Source organism: Scyliorhinus torazame, chromosome 2 (assembly GCF_047496885.1).
Source record: "Scyliorhinus torazame isolate Kashiwa2021f chromosome 2, sScyTor2.1, whole genome shotgun sequence".
In the NCBI taxonomy this organism is placed as follows: Eukaryota; Metazoa; Chordata; class Chondrichthyes; order Carcharhiniformes; family Scyliorhinidae; genus Scyliorhinus; species Scyliorhinus torazame.
In genome coordinates this window covers 182,221,445-182,240,703 of record NC_092708.1, presented here as the reverse complement: position 1 = coordinate 182,240,703, position 19,259 = coordinate 182,221,445, and the positions used below count along the sequence as shown (strand labels likewise).

The window sequence follows — 19,259 nt, the reverse complement described above, 5'->3', positions numbered from 1 at the left end:
CATCCAAAATGGCTGGAATGCAGAAAGCCTCCCATTCAAAGAACAAAGAAATGTACAGCACAGGAACAGGCCCTTCATCCCTCAAAGCCCGTGCCGACCATGCTGCCCGACTAAACTACAATCTTCTACACTTCCTGGGTCCGTATCCCTCTATTCCCATCCTATTCATGGATTTGTCAAGATGCCCCTTAAATGTCACTATCGTCCCTGCTTCCACCACCTCCTCCGGTAGCTCCAGGCACCCACTACCCTCTGTGTAAAAAAACTTGCCTCGTTCATCTACTCTAAACCTTGCCCCTCTCACCTTAAACCTATGCCCCCAAGTAATTGACCCCTGTACCCTGGGGAAAAGCTTCTGACTATCCACTCTGTCTATGCCCCTCATAATTTTGTAGACCTCCATCAGGTCGCCCCTCAACCTCCGTCATTCCAGTGAGAACAAACCAAGTTTATTCAACCGCTCCTCATAGCTAATGCCCTCCATACCAGGCAACATTCTGGTAAATCTCTTCTGCACCCTCTCTAAAGCCTCCACATCCTTCTGGTAGTGTGGCGACCAGAATTGAACACTATGCTCCAAGTGTGGCCTAACTAAGGTTCTATACAGCTGCAACATGACTTGCCAATTCTTATACTCAATGCCCCGGCCAATGAAGGCAAGCATGCCGTATGCCTTCTTGACTACCTTCTCCACCTGTGTTGCCCCTTTCAGTGACCTGTGGATCTGTACTCCTAGATCTCTCTGACTTTCAATACTCTTGAGGGTTCTACCATTCACTGTATATTCCCTACCTGCATTAGACCTTCCAAAATGCATGACCTCACATTTGTCTGGATTAAACTCCATCTGCCATCTCTCCGCCCAAGTCTCCAAACAGTCTAAATCCTGCTGTATCCTCTGACAGTCCTCATCGCTATCCGCAAGTCCACTAACCTTTGTGTTGTCTGCAAACTTACTAATCAGACCAGTTACATTTTCCTCCAAATCATTTACATATACTACAAACAGCAAAGGTCCCAGCACTGATCCCTGCGGAACACCACAGGTCACAGCCCTCCAATTAGAAAAGCATCCTTCCATTGCTACTCTCTGCCTTCTATTACCTAGCCAGTTCTGTATCCACCTTGCCAGCTCACCCCTGATCCCGTGTGACTTCACCTTTTGTACTAGTCTACCATGAGGGACCTTGTCAAATGCCTTACTGAAGTCCATATAGACAACATCCACTGCCCTACCTGCATCAATCATCTTTGTGACCTCCTCGAAAAACTCTATCAAGTTAGTGAGACACGACCTCCCCTTCACAAAACCATGCTGCCTCTCACTAATACGTCCATTTGCTTCCAAATGGGAGTAGATCCTGTCTCGAAGAATTCTCTCCAGTAATTTCCCTACCACTGAAGTAAGGCTCACCGGCCTGAAGTTCCCTGGATTATCCTTGCTACCCTTCTTAAACAGAGGAACAACATTGGCTATTCTCCAGTCCTCCGGGACATCACCTGAAGACAGTGAGGATCCAAAGATTTCTGTCAAGGCCTCAGCAATTTCCTCTCCAGCCTCCTTCAGTATTCTGGGGTAGATCCCATCAGGCCCTGGGGACCTATCGACCTTAATATTTTTTAAGACGCCCAACACCTCGTCTTTTTGGATCTCAATGTGACCCAGGCTATCTACACACCCTTCTCCAGATTCAACATCTACCAATTCCTTCTCTTTGGTGAATACTGATGCAAAGTATTCATTTAGTACCTCGCCCATTTCCTCTGGCTCCACACATAGATTCCCTTGCCTATCATTCAGTGGGCCACCCCTTTCCCTGGCTACCCTCTTGCTTTTTATGTACGTGTAAAAAGCCTTGGGATTTTCCTTAACCTTATTTGTCAATGGCTTTTTGTGACCCCTTCTAGCCCTCCTGACTCCTTGCTTAAGTTCCTCCCTACTTTCCTTATATTCCACACAGGCTTCGCCTGTTCCCAGCCTTTTAGCCCTGACAAGTGCATCCTTTTTCTTTTTGACGAGGCCTACAATATCTCTCGTTATCCAAGGTTCCCGAAAATTGCCGTATTTATCCTTCTTCCTCACAGGAACATGCCGGTCCTGAATTCCTTTCAACTGACACCTGAAAGCCTCCCACATGTCAGATGCTGATTTGCCCTCAAACATCCGCCCCCAATCTAGGTTCTTCAGTTCCTGCCTAATATTGTTATAATTAGCCTTCCCCCAATTTAGCACATTCACCCTAGGACCACTCTTATCCTTGTCCACCAGCACTTTAAAACTTACTGAATTGTGGTCACTGTTACCGAAATGCTCCCCTACTGAAACTTCTCCCACCTGGCCGGGCTCATTCCCCAATGCCATGTCCAGTACCGCCACTTCCCTAGTTGGACTGTCTACATATTGTTTTAAAAAGCCCTCCTGGATGCTCCTTACAAACTCTGCCCCATCTAAGCCCCTGGCACTAAGTGAGTCCCAGTCAATATTGGGGAAGTTGAAGTCTCCCATCACCACAACCTGTTGTTTTTACTCTTTTCCAAAATCTGTCTACCTATCTGCTCCTCTATCTCCCGCTGGCTGGTGGGAGGCCTGTAGTAAACCCCCAACATTGTGACTGCACCCTTCTTATTCCTGATCTCTACCCATATAGCCTCACTGCCCTCTGAGGTGTCCTCTCGCAGTACAGCTGTGATATCCTCCCTAACCAGTAGCGCAACTCCGCCACCCCTTTTACATCCCCCTCTATCCCGCCTGAAACATCTAAATCCTGGAACGTTTAGCTGCCAATCCTGCCCTTCCCTCAACCAGGTCTCTGTAATGGCAACAATGTCATAGTTCCAAGTACTAATCCAAGCTCTAAGTTCATCTGCCTTACCCGTAATACTATTTCATGACAGTATCAATCTGATGTTTCATCAGGATAGTAGAAGGGTAAAACTCTCTCTAGTCTACCTCAACAGTGTATCTTAACTGTAACCTTTAAAGAACTTCCCCATATTGTTCCTATTGTATCTGTGCATGTCTTTATGACACCAATCTGTACTGAATTATAAATATCTATCTGGGTTTAGACTGCCCAGACAGGGCTCACAACCAGGAAGAGTATGTGTTTTATTCAATTTGATTGAAATCTAAGTGTTTATGATCAAGAATAATATCCTAACTCAGCGCATTACTTAGCAAAGAAGTTTCTTTGAAAATTAGTCTGAGCGTTGTCCGACACAAAGACAGACTTTCTAACATAAAGATGAAAGAAAGGAAGTTGGATGAGCAGAGGAGAGATTGGAGGAGAGATGCTGAGTTAAGGGAGGGCGGGGGGAGTTGAGGACTTATAAAGGACAAGGGTTTTGAATTAAATATGTTGGAAGATGGTGACCGAATAGTGTAGGTGGGGATAGGGTTTGTTAGGGATTCTGATTTAATACCGAGTTTATTAATAATAATAATAGTAATAATAACCTTTTCTTGTCACAAGTATGAAGTTACTGTGAAAAGCCCCTAGTCGCCACATTCCGGCGCCTGTTCTGGTAAGCTGGTACAGGATTGAACCCGCGCTGCTGGCTTTGTTATGCATTACAAACCAGCTGTCTAGCCCACTGAGCTAAACCAGCCCTTCTGAGGAGAAAAAAATCAAGAGACAAAACCATTGGATGAAAACGGAATTAACATCTTGTGGCTCTGGTTGCTCCAGTACCTCCATGCTCTTGTAGTTAGTGGAATGAAATAAAGCCTTAAAATAATTGTTCTGCACCTTATCTTTTCAATCAATTTGCCTGCAGATATTCCGTGGACCAGACATCGCGTCAACTATCTTCTATGTGGACTCTTGCTCTTCTGGTTCCTCAGTCACCAGTAAACCATACTTGCCTATTACAAAGAGGTGGAAAGGAACATTGGTAACCAGCGACACAAAGGTTCATTGATTAAAGTCCAAAAAACCCTTAAGTACTAATCAAAATCAAAGGGGCTGTTTAGCACAGGGCTAAATCGCTGGCTTTGAAAGCAGACCAAGGCAGGCCAGCAGCACGGTTCAATTCCTGTAACTGCCTCCCCGAACAGGCGCTGGAATGTGGCAACTAGGGGCTTTTCACAGTAACTTCATTTGAAGCCTACTTGTGACAATAAGCGGTTTTCATTTTTCAAAATCCCCAGCTTCAGCCAGGCAAAATAATAACTCTGATCGAAAGTTTCACTATTTACCAAGTGCACATCACGTATTTTCAGAAGTATATGTCCCAGATGGCTTGCCTTGGCAACAATAAAAGCCTCCACTCTGCGAATTGTAATTTTTTTTTCTCTCTATAAATCAGTTTGTGTAATTGTGTCATATTGCAAATCAAATAGAGCCTTTACAGCCCCTTTTCATCCAACTCTATTTTGTATTCCTGAACGTGCATCAGACGCCTTTGACAAGTTAAATTGAACAGAATAAAATGATTTAAAGGCACTTAATAAAAGCTGGATCATTTGAGAGATACATCACAGCTCAATTCTTCCCCTGCCAGGTTGTAGATCAACAAATTGCTGCCCGCAGTGGCCAATATCCTGAGCTCTGGTTGTCTGCCACATCACCGCAAATGACCAGAGACCGGGCACATTGACAAAGCCCTGGGTTTAATCATTTGGAATTGAGCAGAATATTATTACAATCAAATTGGGACAAAAGTCATTGTGCCAATGAGTTCCTATTTCTACGGGCGTGATTTACTGGCTGCATCCCGCCGGATTCAGGATGGGACACGGCCTGTTGATCCCGTGAGACGCCACTTCGGGATTCCTGATGATTATTATGCCTTATGAGATCTAACGAGGCCTTGCTAGACATCGCGGTCTGAATCCCGTTCACAATAGGCAGGATCCAGACTTGAAGAAATAAGTGAGAGCTCACTTAACTCTGCCGAATCCAGATCTAGCCGGCCCCCAGGATCTACTGGCCTCACCGAGGAGACCCCAGCAGGGCACCTTTCAACACTGGTGCCCACAAATGGGGACCAAGTGGAACGGCACTGTGGGGAGGTTCCCAGGCGTTCAGAGGCCCCCAGTGTGGCACCCTGGTACTGCTGGTGCCACCTGGGGACTTTGGCACTGCCAGCCTGGCACCCTGGCAATGCCATATGGGCACTATGGAAGTGCCACCCAAGTGCCAGCCTGGCACTGCCAGGGTGCCCAGTTGGCATTTTGCCTACACCTGGGATCAGGGCCGGGGTGCCCTGCCCATATGAGGTGCGGTGCGGGAGACTCAAGGGCCCCCCAACAGGTGAGTTGGGGCATCTGGGGGTTGCATTGTGGAGTTAAGAGATTGGGACACCATTTAAATGGGTGCCCCTCGGGTGGCACAGTGGTTAGAACTGCTGCCTCACGACATCGAGGACCCGGGGTCAATCCCAGCCCCCGGTCACTGTCCGTGTGAAGTTTTCACACTTTCCCCACTTTTCCCATGTCTGCGTGGGTCTCACCCCCACAACCCAAAGATGTGCAGGGTAGGTGGATTGGCCAAGCTAAATTGCCTCTTAATTGGAATTTTTTTTTTAAATTCTAAAAATGGTGCCACAATCTCTTCCTGCACTGACGAGCAGAGATCCTCAATGCAGAAATGCGACTGAGTGCAGCCTCAGGGAGGACGTTCCCCACTGAGGCCTAAGAATAAAACAGAGTGCCATTCATAGCAGGATCGTTCCTGGCACTACAAGTGTTGGAAACGACCACTCTAATTCAAGCCAGAATGGATTCTGGTTCTTTTTACATTTGATCACCCCTTATATGTCTGCAGCACACTTTATAAGGCTATGTCCTATATAACATATGTTTAAAAATTGTTTGTGGGATATGGGCTTTCCTGGCTACGCCAGCATTTGTTGTCCATTCCTAATTGCCCTTGAGAAAGTGGTGAGCTACCTTTTTGAACTGTTGCAGTCCATGAGGTGTAGGTACATCGACAGTGCCGGTAGGAAGGCAGTACCAGGATTTTGACCCAGCAACAGTGAAGGGATGGTGATATATTTCCAAGTCATGGTGAGTGACTTGGAGAACATGGTGGTGTTCCCATGTGTCTGCTGTCCTTGTCCTTCTAGGTGGTAGTGGTTGATGGTTTGGAAGATCATAGAACCATAGAATTTACAGTGCAGAAGGAGGCCATTCGGCCCATCGAGTCTGCACCGGCCCTGACAAGAGCACCCTACTCAAGTCCACGTATCTACCCTATCCCCGTAACCCAGTAAGCCCCACTTAACCTTTTTGGACACTAAGGGCAATTTAGCATGGCCAATCCACCTAACCCGCACATCTTTGGACTGTGGGAGGAAACCGGAGCATCCGGTGGAAACCCACGCAGACACAGGGATAAAGGGCAAACTCCGCACAGACCGTGACCCAGCTGGGAATCGAACCTGGGACCCTGGAGCTGTGAAGCAACTGTGCTAACCACTATGCTACCGTGCTGCCCTAGATGCTGTTGAAGGAGTCCTGGTGAGTTGACACAGTGCATCCTGGCGATAGTAGCACTGTGGTAATGTTACTGAACAAGATGTCCCAGAAACAGGAGCTTAAATTCCACCATGACAGGTGGGGGAATTTAAATTGAGTTAATTAATAAACTAATCTCATTCATAATGATCATGAAACTATCAGATTGTTGTAAAAACCCATACTGTTCACTAATGTTCTTTAGGGAATAAAATCTGCTGTTTTGCCCGGTCTGGCCAACACATAATTACAGATCCACACCAATTTGATAAACTCTTAACTACCCTGTGAAATGGCCCATTCAGTTGTATAAAAAGTGCTACTGAGAACTTGAAAGAGAATATCCTCAAATCTATTTAATGCAGTTTTGGTCATCTTGTCATGATCCTATCCAACGTTGACCTCACCATTTCAGTTTCCTTCCATACCCACACAAATGTCGAAGCACAACTTTGGTACAACAGGTGAGATATAGCACTGGAGGAGAGATGGGCATTTCAGCAGCTTGGCAACTGAAAGAAGTCAAAATGACTGGAGCATGTTGTGATATTGCTTTGTCATGCATGTAGTTTAGCATACTGGCTAACATACAGCTGAATATGTCAATGTGTGTTGCACATCATCACAGGAAGTGATACAAGTTAACGTGTGATAGTTGGAGCAGTAGTTATCCAGAAGGTACCAAGTGTATATGAAGAGTTTATATGTGTATATGAAGAGTTCTCATATATTGTTATTATTCAATGATGAACCCCTCAATTAGATTAACAATCATTGTCCCAGTGAGTTTGGTACATTTGTGACAATGCAACAAAGAAGCAAGATTGATTGATTGATTGATATTTATTGTCATGTACTGAAGTACAATGAAAAGTATTTTCTGCGGCCAAGGGAACGTACACAATACGTACATAGTAGTCAAAAGAATAATTATCAGAGGACATTGACAAATGGTACATCAACAAATAGTGATTGGTTACAGTGCGGAACAAGGGCCAAAAAGAGCAGCATAGGGCATTGTGAATAGTGTTCTTACAAGGAACAGATCAGTCCGAGGGGGAGTCGTTGAGGAGTCTTGTAGCTGTGGGGAAGAAGCTGTTCCTATGTCTGGATGTGCGGGTCTCTAGACTTCTGTACCTTCTGCCTGATGGAAGAGTCTGGAAGAGGGCAAAGCCTGGGTGTGAGAGGTCTCTGATAATGCTGTCTGCCTTCCTGAGGCAGTGGGAAGTGTAGAGAAAATCAATGGGAGGATGACAAGCTTGTGTAATGCGTTGGGCTGAGTTCACCACACTTTGCAGTTTCTTGCGATCTTGGACCGCGCAGTTGCCATACCAGGGTGTGATGCAGCCGGATAAGATGCTCTCTATTGAACATCTGTAGAAGTTTGTGAGAGTCGATGCAGACATGTCAAATTTCTTTAGCTTCCATAGGAAGTAGAGACGTTGTTGGGCTTTCTTGCCTACAAGAAAGGGGGGGGGGGATGTCGTACTACGCTTCCTGAAGTTGATCAGTTCCTTGGTCTTTCCAGCATTTAGAAAGAGGTTGTTTTCGGTACACTGTGCAACCAAGTGATCTATCTCCCTTCTGTAGTCTGATTCGTCATTGTTTGACATACAACCCACCACAGTCGTATCATCTGCAAACTTATAGATTGAATTGGAGTTGAATCTTGCCACACAATCATGTGTGTATACGGAGTACAGTAGAGGACAGGGCATACATCCTTACGGGGCCCCGGTGTTGAGGACTATTGTGGGGAAGGTGCTGTTTCCTATCCAGACAGATTGTAGTCTGTTGGTGAGGAAGTCAAGGATCGAGCTGCGCAGGGAGGGGTCAAGTCCAAGATTGCAGAGTTTGGTTTTTAGTCTTGTTGGGTGATGCGATCATCAATTCACACGAGATGAAGAGTTGAAGTGAACAGTGGTTTTAATCAGCTAGAATGTGCCTGCCTGCGACTGCTCTGAACTGTGAGCTGCCTGCAGGCAGCAAATCTATATACCTCCCCCGAGGGGCCGGAGCCAGGGGTGGAGCCCACAAGGGCACCAACATGATACAATGTAATGTAATGTAATACAGTGGTGAATGGTTGCCGTAATACACCACATTGGGATAATGGTGTTGAAGGCGGAGCTGTAGTCTATGAACAGTAGTCTGACGTAGGTGTCCTTTTTGTCGAGATGTTCGAGTGTCGATTGTAGGGCCAAAGAGATAGCATCTGCTGTGGACCGATTGCAGCGATAGGCGAACTGCAATGGATTGAGACCGTCTGGGAGGCTGGCGTTAATCCGTCTCATGACGAGTCGCTCGAAGCATTTCATGATAACAGACGTCAGGGCCACCGGTTGGTAGTCATTGAGGCACGCTACCTTGTTCTTCTTTATTACTGGTTTTATGGTGGTCTTCTTGAAGGTGGTGGGGACCTCGGAGCGGAGAAGTGAGGTGTTGGCCAAGCTGGTAAATCAATGACAATTTGGCGAGACTGACACTACTATCAGGTATGTGCAGATGGTAGTCTCACGTGAGACTTTGGGATACTTTAGAAAGATTGTTGGAAGCAGCAAAGGCAAAGGGAACAGGCCTTTGGAAAGCAGCAGAAGATAGTAAAATGTTAACAAGCTACTCCAGAATGAAATGCAGCAAAGGAGAGCTGCTGGCTGGAATTTTGAAAGCGACAGAGAAGTGCTTCACATATGCCGTGCACTAGCACTTCTGAATGCCAACTCTCTCCTCAGAACCAGAGGCCAGTGCCAATGCAGTAGACTAATGAGGGAAGCTGGAGTAAAACACCAGGCAATATTGTTTCTCATATTTGGTGACGATGGGCACCAACACACTGTTTACCCTTGAAAAAAGCTGGATTGTGACCCTACACACGGAACTTCATCTCTCCTAATTGCAATGATCACATTGCAGAAACATTAAAGCCTCTGTCTCCTCACAGAGATTATCAGGTGCATTGCATCAACTGTCCAATAAATCTCTTAATCTTCTTACAGAAGAAACATGTGCACAGTACAGCTGAATACACTTGAAAGGCATTGGGATTGTAAACAATGTAGGTATCAGTGGGGTGAGCTCCTTGTGAAAATGGGATAGCACTCAACTCTACCCATAGATGTAAGAGGCTGCCCAGTAGGTGCCTAGTAAGTGTATACTTACAGAGTCACCAAGCCCAGCATTCTCAAAGCAGCGATCAAAAGCTGCTACCTTCTCTGCATCTTCAGTCCCAGGGAGGTTATGTTCACCCATTCTGAGCTTACATCTTCCTTCCCTGCAGAAATATCACAGCAGTCCAAGACTAAAAGATGATGAAGAGATGTGGGCAGCAGGAGGATATACATAACTTTCTGGGGATTGTAATGATGACAATAAGGATAAAGAAGGGTAAGTTAAGCACAAGGTTGTTGCTGACTGCTAGTAGACAAATACTGACGCCTGATCCGCTGATTTCCCACTGATGTCTCGACTGAAGTCCCCCATTCTTCGCACCTCGGGGAATGTGAGTCACAGAGCCTGAGGGATGCACAGAGGAGTGGGGTGATGAGAACCACATTACAACAATGAGATGTTTCCTATTGATTTCATACTACTTTGGGATATCCTGAGGTGTTGAAAGGCGCTATATAAATGCAAGTCTTTCTTTTTCTGAGGATGTGTCTTCTTCCAATCAGAAGCCACAAAGAAGGTTGTGCTTTGATCAACTGCCGATTCGACCTTTTCATTTGTTTTCCCCTTTGGAAGCTCGTCCTCCATTAACGTCTGCTCCTCCCAAACCCTTCACATTTAAACTTTCAGCCTGGTGTATAACTCACTCCATGGGCTTGATTCTCCATTTTTAGGACTAAGTCCCCACGCCATCGTGAAAACTGTGATTTTTTACGCCAGGAAAACTGGCATCAAAAGGCCACAGGTTCACCGTTCTGCTGGAAGCTAGCAGGCAGCCATCGTAGAGCTCGCAACTCTAGCTGCCAACACGGCCCCCAGCACTTCAGGGTAAGAGGTCGCGCAGGCGCGTGGCGGCGGCCTGCAGCGGTCGCGCAGTGCACCATGGCGGACTCAGTCCGTGGACCTGGACCAGCAAATTAGTGTCCCGCATCGACCACTCGCGAACCCTGGACTGCCTGTACACATTGCCCCCAGCCCCGAATCATGGCTGATTGGACACTTCAATGTCTTTTACCCACGGGTTCAATGATGGGGCAATGCAGGGTTGGTGAAATGCAAGGTCCTTGATCTGTTACAGTTTTTGGAGACACTTTCACAGATCGGAGGCTGGATTTGGCGTTCGGCGATGGGCGGAGAATCCGTTTTGGCCACCGTGCTACCCTGCATTGTAAATTCTATGTAAAAAGTTCTGTGTATATGATGAGGAATTTGAAGTCCCTTGAGGCACCCGACTCGAAGTCCTTCAAACAGCTGTTCATTCTGGTGAAGGAACATTTTAATCTGAGGCCCTCAATCATTCTTCAGCGATGTAAATTTAATTCAGCTCCAGAGACCCTGAAGAATCCATCTCGGTCTTCGTGGCCAGACTTCGTTGGCTCTCTGAGCACTGTGAGTTCAGGACCACACTTTGTGGCATGCTTTGTGACCAGTTGGTTTGTGGGATCCAGAAATGAAATGAAAATCGCTTATTGTCACAAGTAGGCTTCAAATGAAGTTACTGTGAAAAGCCCCTAGTCACCACTTTCCAGCGCCTGTTTGGGGAGGCTGATACGGGAATTGAACCGTGCTGTTGGCCTGCCTTGGTCTGCCAGTGATTTAGCCTTGTGCTAAACAGCCCCTAGAATCTCAATGTCCAAAAGAAGCTCTTGGCCAAGACCAGAATAATACTAGAGAAGGCGATTGAGATCACTCAGGCGATGAGATGCACTGAAAAGGGAGCCAACAAACTCCAGAATGTGACTGAAGGAGAAATTACTTTAGTATGGAACAGTAAAGCCATAAGGTGAGCGGCAGGATCAACAAGCGCATCAGAGAACCAGACATGGTCTTGGATACCGGACCAAAGCCAAAGGATAGGGGACCAGTTGAGTCATCAACCGAGAGTTGGGACTGACTGTAATTGTTGTAGGGTGAGGGGACCATCCCCAGGAGAATTGCCCTTGCCAGAGGTTCATATGCTTTGGATGCAATCGCCGAGGCCACATCTAAGCAGGTTGCCGAGCGAAAAGGGGCGCAGCAATGCAAAAAAAGAAGTAGCAGCAGAAACAGTCCCTGCAGCCACGTTACCAAGTGGGGGAGCTCAGAGGAGGAGCATAGCATATATCGACTAAACGTCATCAACGTGAAGACAGCAGATCCTATCAAGATCATTTTGTACGTGAGTGGCAAACACTTAAAAATGGATGTTGATATCGGGACTTTGGTAACCATCGTGGGGGAGCAAACCTTTGATTATACCTAGATAGGAACCCAGCTCCTACAACTAAACTGTACCAAGACCGAGTTATTGACATTTATGGGGGACCCTTAAGATCATCGGTACTGCGGAACCATCAGTGTCTTATAAGTGGCAAGAAGCTAGTCTGCCCTAAATTGTAGTTAAAGGGCTTCGGCCCAGCCTCATGAGAAGGGGCTGGTTGAACATGAAGATTTATTAAATTTCAAGGTGTTCTGCATCGACATAAAAATGTCTTGCACAGTGACCTGGGCTACATCAAAGGCATGAAGGCAAAGATTTATGTAAACCCGGATTCAATGGCCAAATTATTTCGAGCCAGACCAGCCACACAAGCACAGCACTGGGAGGTGGAAACTGAGCTGAAGCACCTCAAAGAGTTGGGCATCACCAGGCCAGTCCAATTCTCGGCGTGGACTGCGCCCATAGTCCCTGTCCTCAAACAGAACAGGTCCATCAAAATCTGTGGCAATTAGAAGATGACAATAAATGTCATCCAGGGTGGATAGATTTGCCATCCCCAGGATTGAAGACCTCTATGCCAAGCTCACTGGAGGCCTTTCCTATTCAAAGCGGGACCTCAGCCACACCTACCTCCAATTAGAGTTGGACAAGGAGTCTTAGAAATACGCCACAATAAATACCCATAAAGGGCTGTATCAATAACAAGATTGCCATTGTGAATAGCACCAGCCTGCGTTATCTTCCAGCGCATCATGGAAAACCTTCTCCAGGGGATCCCAAACGATATGGTATACCTAGATGTGTTTTGGTTACGGGGACCACACCCATGTCGAGCCTGGAGGAAATGATGAAGAATTATTGCCTTAAGCGGGAATGTGTACTTTCCAGGCCATGGAGGAAATCTATTTGATGTTCAGAGTAGAGGCAATTGGAATACACCTCCTCAAGAAGAAAGTTACGGCCATTCGTGAAGTTCCAGCCCCAAAGAACGCCTCCGAGCTAAAACCTTTCCTTGGTATGATTAACTACAATGGGAGATTCATCCCTAATCTGGCCACAGCATTGGCTCCATTGTATGAACTCTGAAGGAAACACCAACGGTGGCAGTGGAGGGAGCCACCGGAAAAGTCGTTTGAGGCGAGCTTTGCAAACCTCAATGCTTTAAGTCCATTTCGATCCGGGGAAACCCAACGTTCTGGTGTGTATGGAATTGGGTTGGTGTTGTCCCACAAAATGGATGATAGTTCGGAACGCCCCATTGCTTTTGCTTCAAGCTCCTTATCTGAGGCAGAACAGAACTATGCCCAGATAGAAAAGGAAGGGTTGGCAGGTATATATGGTGTGAAGAAATTCTACCAATATGTTCACGGTGCCGATTTGCCATAATAATGGACTACAAGCCTCTCCTTGGGTTGTTGAGAGAAGATATGCCAATCCCTCCAATAGCCTCAGCGAGTGGGCAACATTGGGCTTTGCTGCTTGCAGTCTATCACTACACGTTTCAGCACAGGCGGGCACGCAGATCACAAACGATGCATCAAGCAGGCTTCCTCTCCACTTGTGCCCAAGAAATTATACTGGCTTTGAACATTATGGGCACGTTACCAGTTTTTACTGATCACATTTGGAAATGGACCTGTCGGGACCCGGTCCCACCCAAGGTACAAAGGATGATACAGATTGGTTAGCATCATGACAAAACCAAGAGTATGAGACCGCACATCACACTTTGTGATGAACTCACTTGCGAAGTTTGTGTGATGTATAAGGATTACAGGTGGTTGTTTCGCCCCTGGCTTAGCTGAAAGGAATGTGCAGACTATCAAGAACTCAATGTGCAGGCAATCCAACAGACCACTGCCACTGTGACTTTCTAGTTTTTGTTGTTGTACACCTGCCAAACTCCTGATGGGTCGACAGTCCCACCTCAACTTAGTGTTTCCAAATTTGGCGGGTAGGGTGGAGAGGCACCAGGCCTCCCAGAAAGACCAGCATCCCGCGAGGAAAGAAGACAGGTCGTTTCAGGTGGGGGACCCAGTTTTGATCCACAATTTTGCCTTAGGCCCACGCTGGTTAGCCAAGTGCACTGTCTGTTCGGGACCTCTGTCATATGTGGTCAAGGTGGCGGGTCGAATGCTCAAAAAACATGTTGACCACTTGAGGAGTAGAAGGTCAGCAACCCCTAGTCGAGAGTGGGTGGGTCCTGCGGAGGTAGGTGGTGCACCTGTGAGTGTCCCTGTACAAGGGAATTGAGGAGGCGGCCTTGCCAGTAATACCAACGTTGAGTGGTGAACCTCAAGAGGTCCCCAGATGGATTGACTTTTTAAAGGACTGCCTATCCTTCCCTTCTGTTGTTATCCACTGTGTATATGATATTGTAAATAGTTATCATGTTTTGGAGTAAGGGACTTAAGGAGCGAGGGATGTGGTACAGCGGCCCCTTTCAGGGGGGATGGGCTTGATGGTCCATGTGACGGGCCAAGTACCAATCTCACAGGAATGCTAAAATCTCTGCCAATAGCATGATAGCTTGGGGCTGGGGAGTTGGGAGGCTGGGCAGAGTGAGACTCAGAGCTGGGGAGTTAACAACTGTACATAGTTGCGCTGCGCCTGTATCATACTAGCCTTTTACCTTCTATAATAAACCTCTTTGGGATACACTGGAAACCTCCAGCATATCTCGAGCCACCACACCAAGGCAACGTTCTGGGGAGCCGGGTTCGAATCACACCATGGCAGATGGTGAAATTTGAATTCAATATAAATCTGGAATTAAAGTCTAATGGTGACCATGAAACCATTGTTGATTGTTGTAAAACCCATCTGATTCGTTAATGTCCTTTGGGGAAGGAAATCTGCCAATCCTACCCGGTCTGGCCTACATGTGACTCCAGACCCACAGCAATGTGGTTGGCTCCTAACTATCTTCTGAAATGACCAAGCAAGCCACTCTGTTGAAGTAATTCTACCAATATGTTCACGGTGCCGATTTGCCATAATAATGGACTACAAGCCTCTCCTTGGGTTGTTGAGAGAAGATATGCCAATCCCTCCAATAGCCTCAGCGAGTGGGCAACATTGGGCTTTGCTACTTGCAGTCTATCACTACACGTTTCAGCACAGGCGGGCACGCAGATCACAAACGATGCATCAAGCAGGCTTCCTCTCCGAAAGAGTGCTCCACTTGTGCCCAAGAAAATATACTGGCTTTGAACATTATGGGCACATTACCAGTTTTTACTGATCACGTTTGGAAATGGACCTGTCGGGACCCGGTCCCATCCAAGGTACAAGCAAGCCACTCTGTTGAAGGGCAATTAAGGATGGGCAATAAATGCTGACCCAGCCAGCAACACCCACATCCCCTGAACAAATGAAAAAAGGTTGTGAGGGGAGAGAAAGAAGATATAGGAAGGTAGAAATACAGAAAGGGAAAGAGAAGAGGAGGGAAGGAGACAATAATAATCTCACACTTGGCCCACTCGACCAGACCTGAAGCGGCTGAAGCTTGCTGTGTTTACATTTGTGTTTTCAACTGGAATATGTGCAAGCACAACTCTTACACTGGGAGAGGAGAGAACAATACAGTAGAATTCCTGCAGTACAGAAGGAGGCCATTTGGCCCATCGAGTCTGCACCGACACTCTGAAAGATCACCCTACCTTGGCCCAGTTTCCCCCCCCTGTCCCCGTAACCCCACCTAACCTGCACATCTTTGGACTGTGGGAGGAAACCTGAGCACTCAGAGGAAACCCACACAGACACGGGGTGAAAGTGCACAGAGACAGTTACCCAAGGTTGGAATTGAACCCGGGTCCCTGGTGTTGTGAAGCAGCAGTGCTAACCACTGTGCCGCCGTGCTGCCCGGGAGAGGGGGGCTTTGAGCTGTTTCAGAGCTCTGCTGTAACCATTCTCCCAGCAACCTACAATAATGTGTTCAAAATAGTTCTATCACATGGGGAGCTTCACATAATCCAAAGATTTAACAGTAAAAAACAAACACAGCAGAATATATGGTGAAACAATTCTCCCCCCCACCCATTGGGACGGCCAGACGGTATCTCACTCACTAGCGTGGCTGCTGGTTCCAAACCCTTTGCCTCTCAGGATGCTTCGTGAAAATATTGAGATATATCTGAGCTCATTGCAAAAGTAAATTCCCTAAACCACTCCTCCATGAGAAAAGAAAATGGTTCCTGTCATTCACAAAGGCATCCTTTAATTACTGGGTAAATGTTCTGCTTCTGTAGAATGTATATCACAGAATCGGGCACACCCCCGACCCCTGTATCCCTGACCATAAAAAGGAACAGTGGTAAAACCATGTGTGCAGGCCGTGCCAAATATTGCAGCACTTATTCTGACCATCAGGCAGTTTTCATTTACCATGGTAATGTTATTTTCCCTCCTCTTTGGAAGGCTAACTCTTCCTGGGAGTGATGTAAGGGGAGGCGGTGGCATCGTGGTATTGTACTGGACTAGTAATCCAGAGACAAAAACAGAAAATACTGGACAACCCCAGCAGTCTGACAGCATCTGTGGAGAGAGAAGGGAGGCAATGTTTCGAGTCTGGGTGACCCTTTATCAAAGCCAGAGACGATGGGTTCAAATCCTACCACAGCAGATGGTGAAATTTGAATTCAATAAAAATGTGGAATTAAACGCTACATTGTCGAAAGAAAATTGCATCTGGTGCATTAATGTCCTTAGGGAAGGAAATCCGCCGTCCTTGCCTGGTCCGACCGACATGTGACCCAGATCCAGAGAAATGTGGTTGACTCTTAACTGCTGTCTGAAATGGCCACTCAGATGAAGGGCATTTAGCGATGGGCACCAAATGTTGGCCCAGCTAGTAACACTCACATCCCATGAATGAATAAAAAACATAACAATGTCTGTCAGAGGCAGGCTTTGCTCCAGGCACATGGACTACACAGCAGGAGAGTAACACCAGTTACAGCATTGTGTCAGGAAAATGAGAACTTGTGCAGAAACAGCTTGACATCATGTAATGATCCAACAGTTCTGGAATTCTCTCCTTAAGAGCATCATTACATACGGCTCTTCCCCTTGTCTGAAGGTGTATTTTTGGCTTGGTAATTTTTTCCAATTAAGTCTTTTTAAAGTTCAAGCAATCAAATTTATGGCTTCGTCATTGTAACAACATATTGGACACAAGAGGTTGGTGTGACTCCCTAATTTAATATCTAACAAGTCTTTTTTTTCAGCATGATACCAAATTCATTTGAATGTTACAGCCAGTAAATGCTGATTTTCGGAGTCTTGTGGCACAGTGGGCAATGTCCTACCTCTGAGCCAAAAGTTCTGGGTTCGGGTCCCTGGCCATGGAAAGTGCATTCATAATGCGACCAAACAGGGTGATTACAATTCTGACCAATGTCCCTCCGCACCCTCTCAAGGCCGCACTCCCTACCACACAGGGGACTCCCCCCGCCATTCCCCCAACTAAATACACCCCCATGGTATTCATCATCCCCAACACCCACCCGCATGGGAGACCCTCCTATTGATCCTACCGGATCTCCACGCTTGCCCTGGGGCCAGCCCTCACTTTCACTACATTTCACAGTGAATGCAGATAGATGAAGCCAAGCAGGGTAAATGGTCATGTGGAGTAAAATTACTGGCAGGGACTATTTCCATGAATGGCTTGTCCCTGCAAATACTATGTAATCCTTTGTAATAAAGGAGTTCTTGATCGATTACTGTGCACATAACAGATCTGTATATATTTATTTCAAGCATCTAAATATGTCAGAGATTATAATTGTGACTGAAAAGGCCAATTAAGCTAGATGCAGCTTTATTTTTTTACAGCGTCAATCGCAGCTGGTTACTTCTCTCAGAAGATGGGCGGCATGGTAGCACAGTGGTTAGCACTGTTGCTTCACAGCGCCAGGGTCCCAGGTTCGATTCCGGCTTGGGTCACTATCTGTGCAGAGTTTGCACGTTCTCCCTGTGCCTGCGTGGGTTTCTTTGGGTGCTCCGGTTTCCTCCCATAAGTCCCAAAAGACGTGCTTGACAGGTAATTTGGACATTGTGAATTCTCCCTCCGTGTACCCAGACAGGCGCCAGAATGTGGTGCCTAAGGGATTTTCACAGTAACTTCTTTGAAGTGTTAATGTAAGCCTACTTGTGACAATAAAGATTATTATTATAAAGATCAAACAAAGTGAGGTGGATAAATCGTCAATTCTACAGAATTCTGTGAACGGTTTGAGTTTATTTCCTAATTTGTCTTTAAGGGAATTTCACTCAGAACTAAAGGAAAGACGTCTGTGCAGTGGGTGAGGGTTTTTTTGAGAACTATTATTCCACTATTTTCTGCTTTATGCAGTTAAAGGCAAAATCTTTGAGTTTTGTTTTGCTCATGTCCCCTGCCAACATCTATTATAAGAATGTATTTGTTCTGTAACAACTTATGAACTGTTTGCTGAGGGGCTATAAAAACGCCACTAAGAATCAAGAAGGCCCAGTTAATCATAGGATTTGGAGGCATTCCTGTGTAAGAATACAATAGCAGATTCAACTGGAGAAATATCGCAGGGATTCTCAAAAGCTCCGTGATATTACATTAGTCATTAACTAATAAAGAAGGAACAATTCCTTCAGTTCAGGGAGACAGCACCAACATTTCTTCCTGGGGAGAGTTTCACACTTTAAAAAAAATAAATTTAGAATGCCCAAGTCATTTTTTCCAATTAAGGGCCAATTTAGCATGGCCAGTCCACCTAGCCTGCCCATCTTTGGGTTGTGGGGGCGAAACCCACGCAAACACGGGGAGAATGTGCAAACTCCACACGGACAATGACCCAGAGCCGGGATCGAACCTGGGACCATGGTGCCGTGAGGCAACAGGGCTAACCACTGCACCACCGTGCTGCCCGAGTTTCACACTTTTAATGTGGAAATTTAAACCAATATTTACCAAAGTTGGCTTGGTTCTACAAAAGCAGAGTGGTTTGACAGTCTGTCAAGTGTTAGTTTAATGCGAAGGTTCCTGGTCCATTCTAACCTCAGCGTGTCAGACTAGGCCACTGTGATGGCATGCTGACTGTGCTGGGTTAGCTGGCATCGACTGTCGCAGGCATGCGCAAGAGACAACAGCTGGTCTGCCTCTGCCAAGTTACACTTTCATTCTTCATTTTTGTCATTGAGGGAGGTAAATGATTCAGCTGACATGAGAGAGACACGTGCCAAAACAAATCTTAGAGTTTGGAAAAGGAAGTAGGTGACACTTTCTAGGCGGACACTGAGGGAGAAATCTGCCGATGGGTTTGGAGGTATGGGTCTGGGATATTTATTGGAATGGGTTTGAGGAAGGTCACTCCAGAGTGCAAGCCATGATGTCAGTCTTCGATGCGTGGCAGCTGACTGTCGAGTTGCCAGACAGTAACGTGTTGCAAGGGGATT

General features: G+C 46.4%; 1 long non-coding RNA gene across 1 annotated transcript in view; it reads left to right on the top strand.

Annotated features, from left to right (window-relative positions):
- The window catches only part of LOC140394122 (uncharacterized), a 105,632-nt gene extending 87,656 nt beyond the window's left edge, over positions 1-17,976 (top strand). The window contains exon 3 of the long non-coding RNA XR_011935820.1: positions 17,664-17,976. This is a non-coding gene — a long non-coding RNA (uncharacterized lncRNA). The remainder of the gene's footprint in view (positions 1-17,663) is intronic.
- Positions 17,977-19,259: the final 1,283 nt, after the last annotated feature.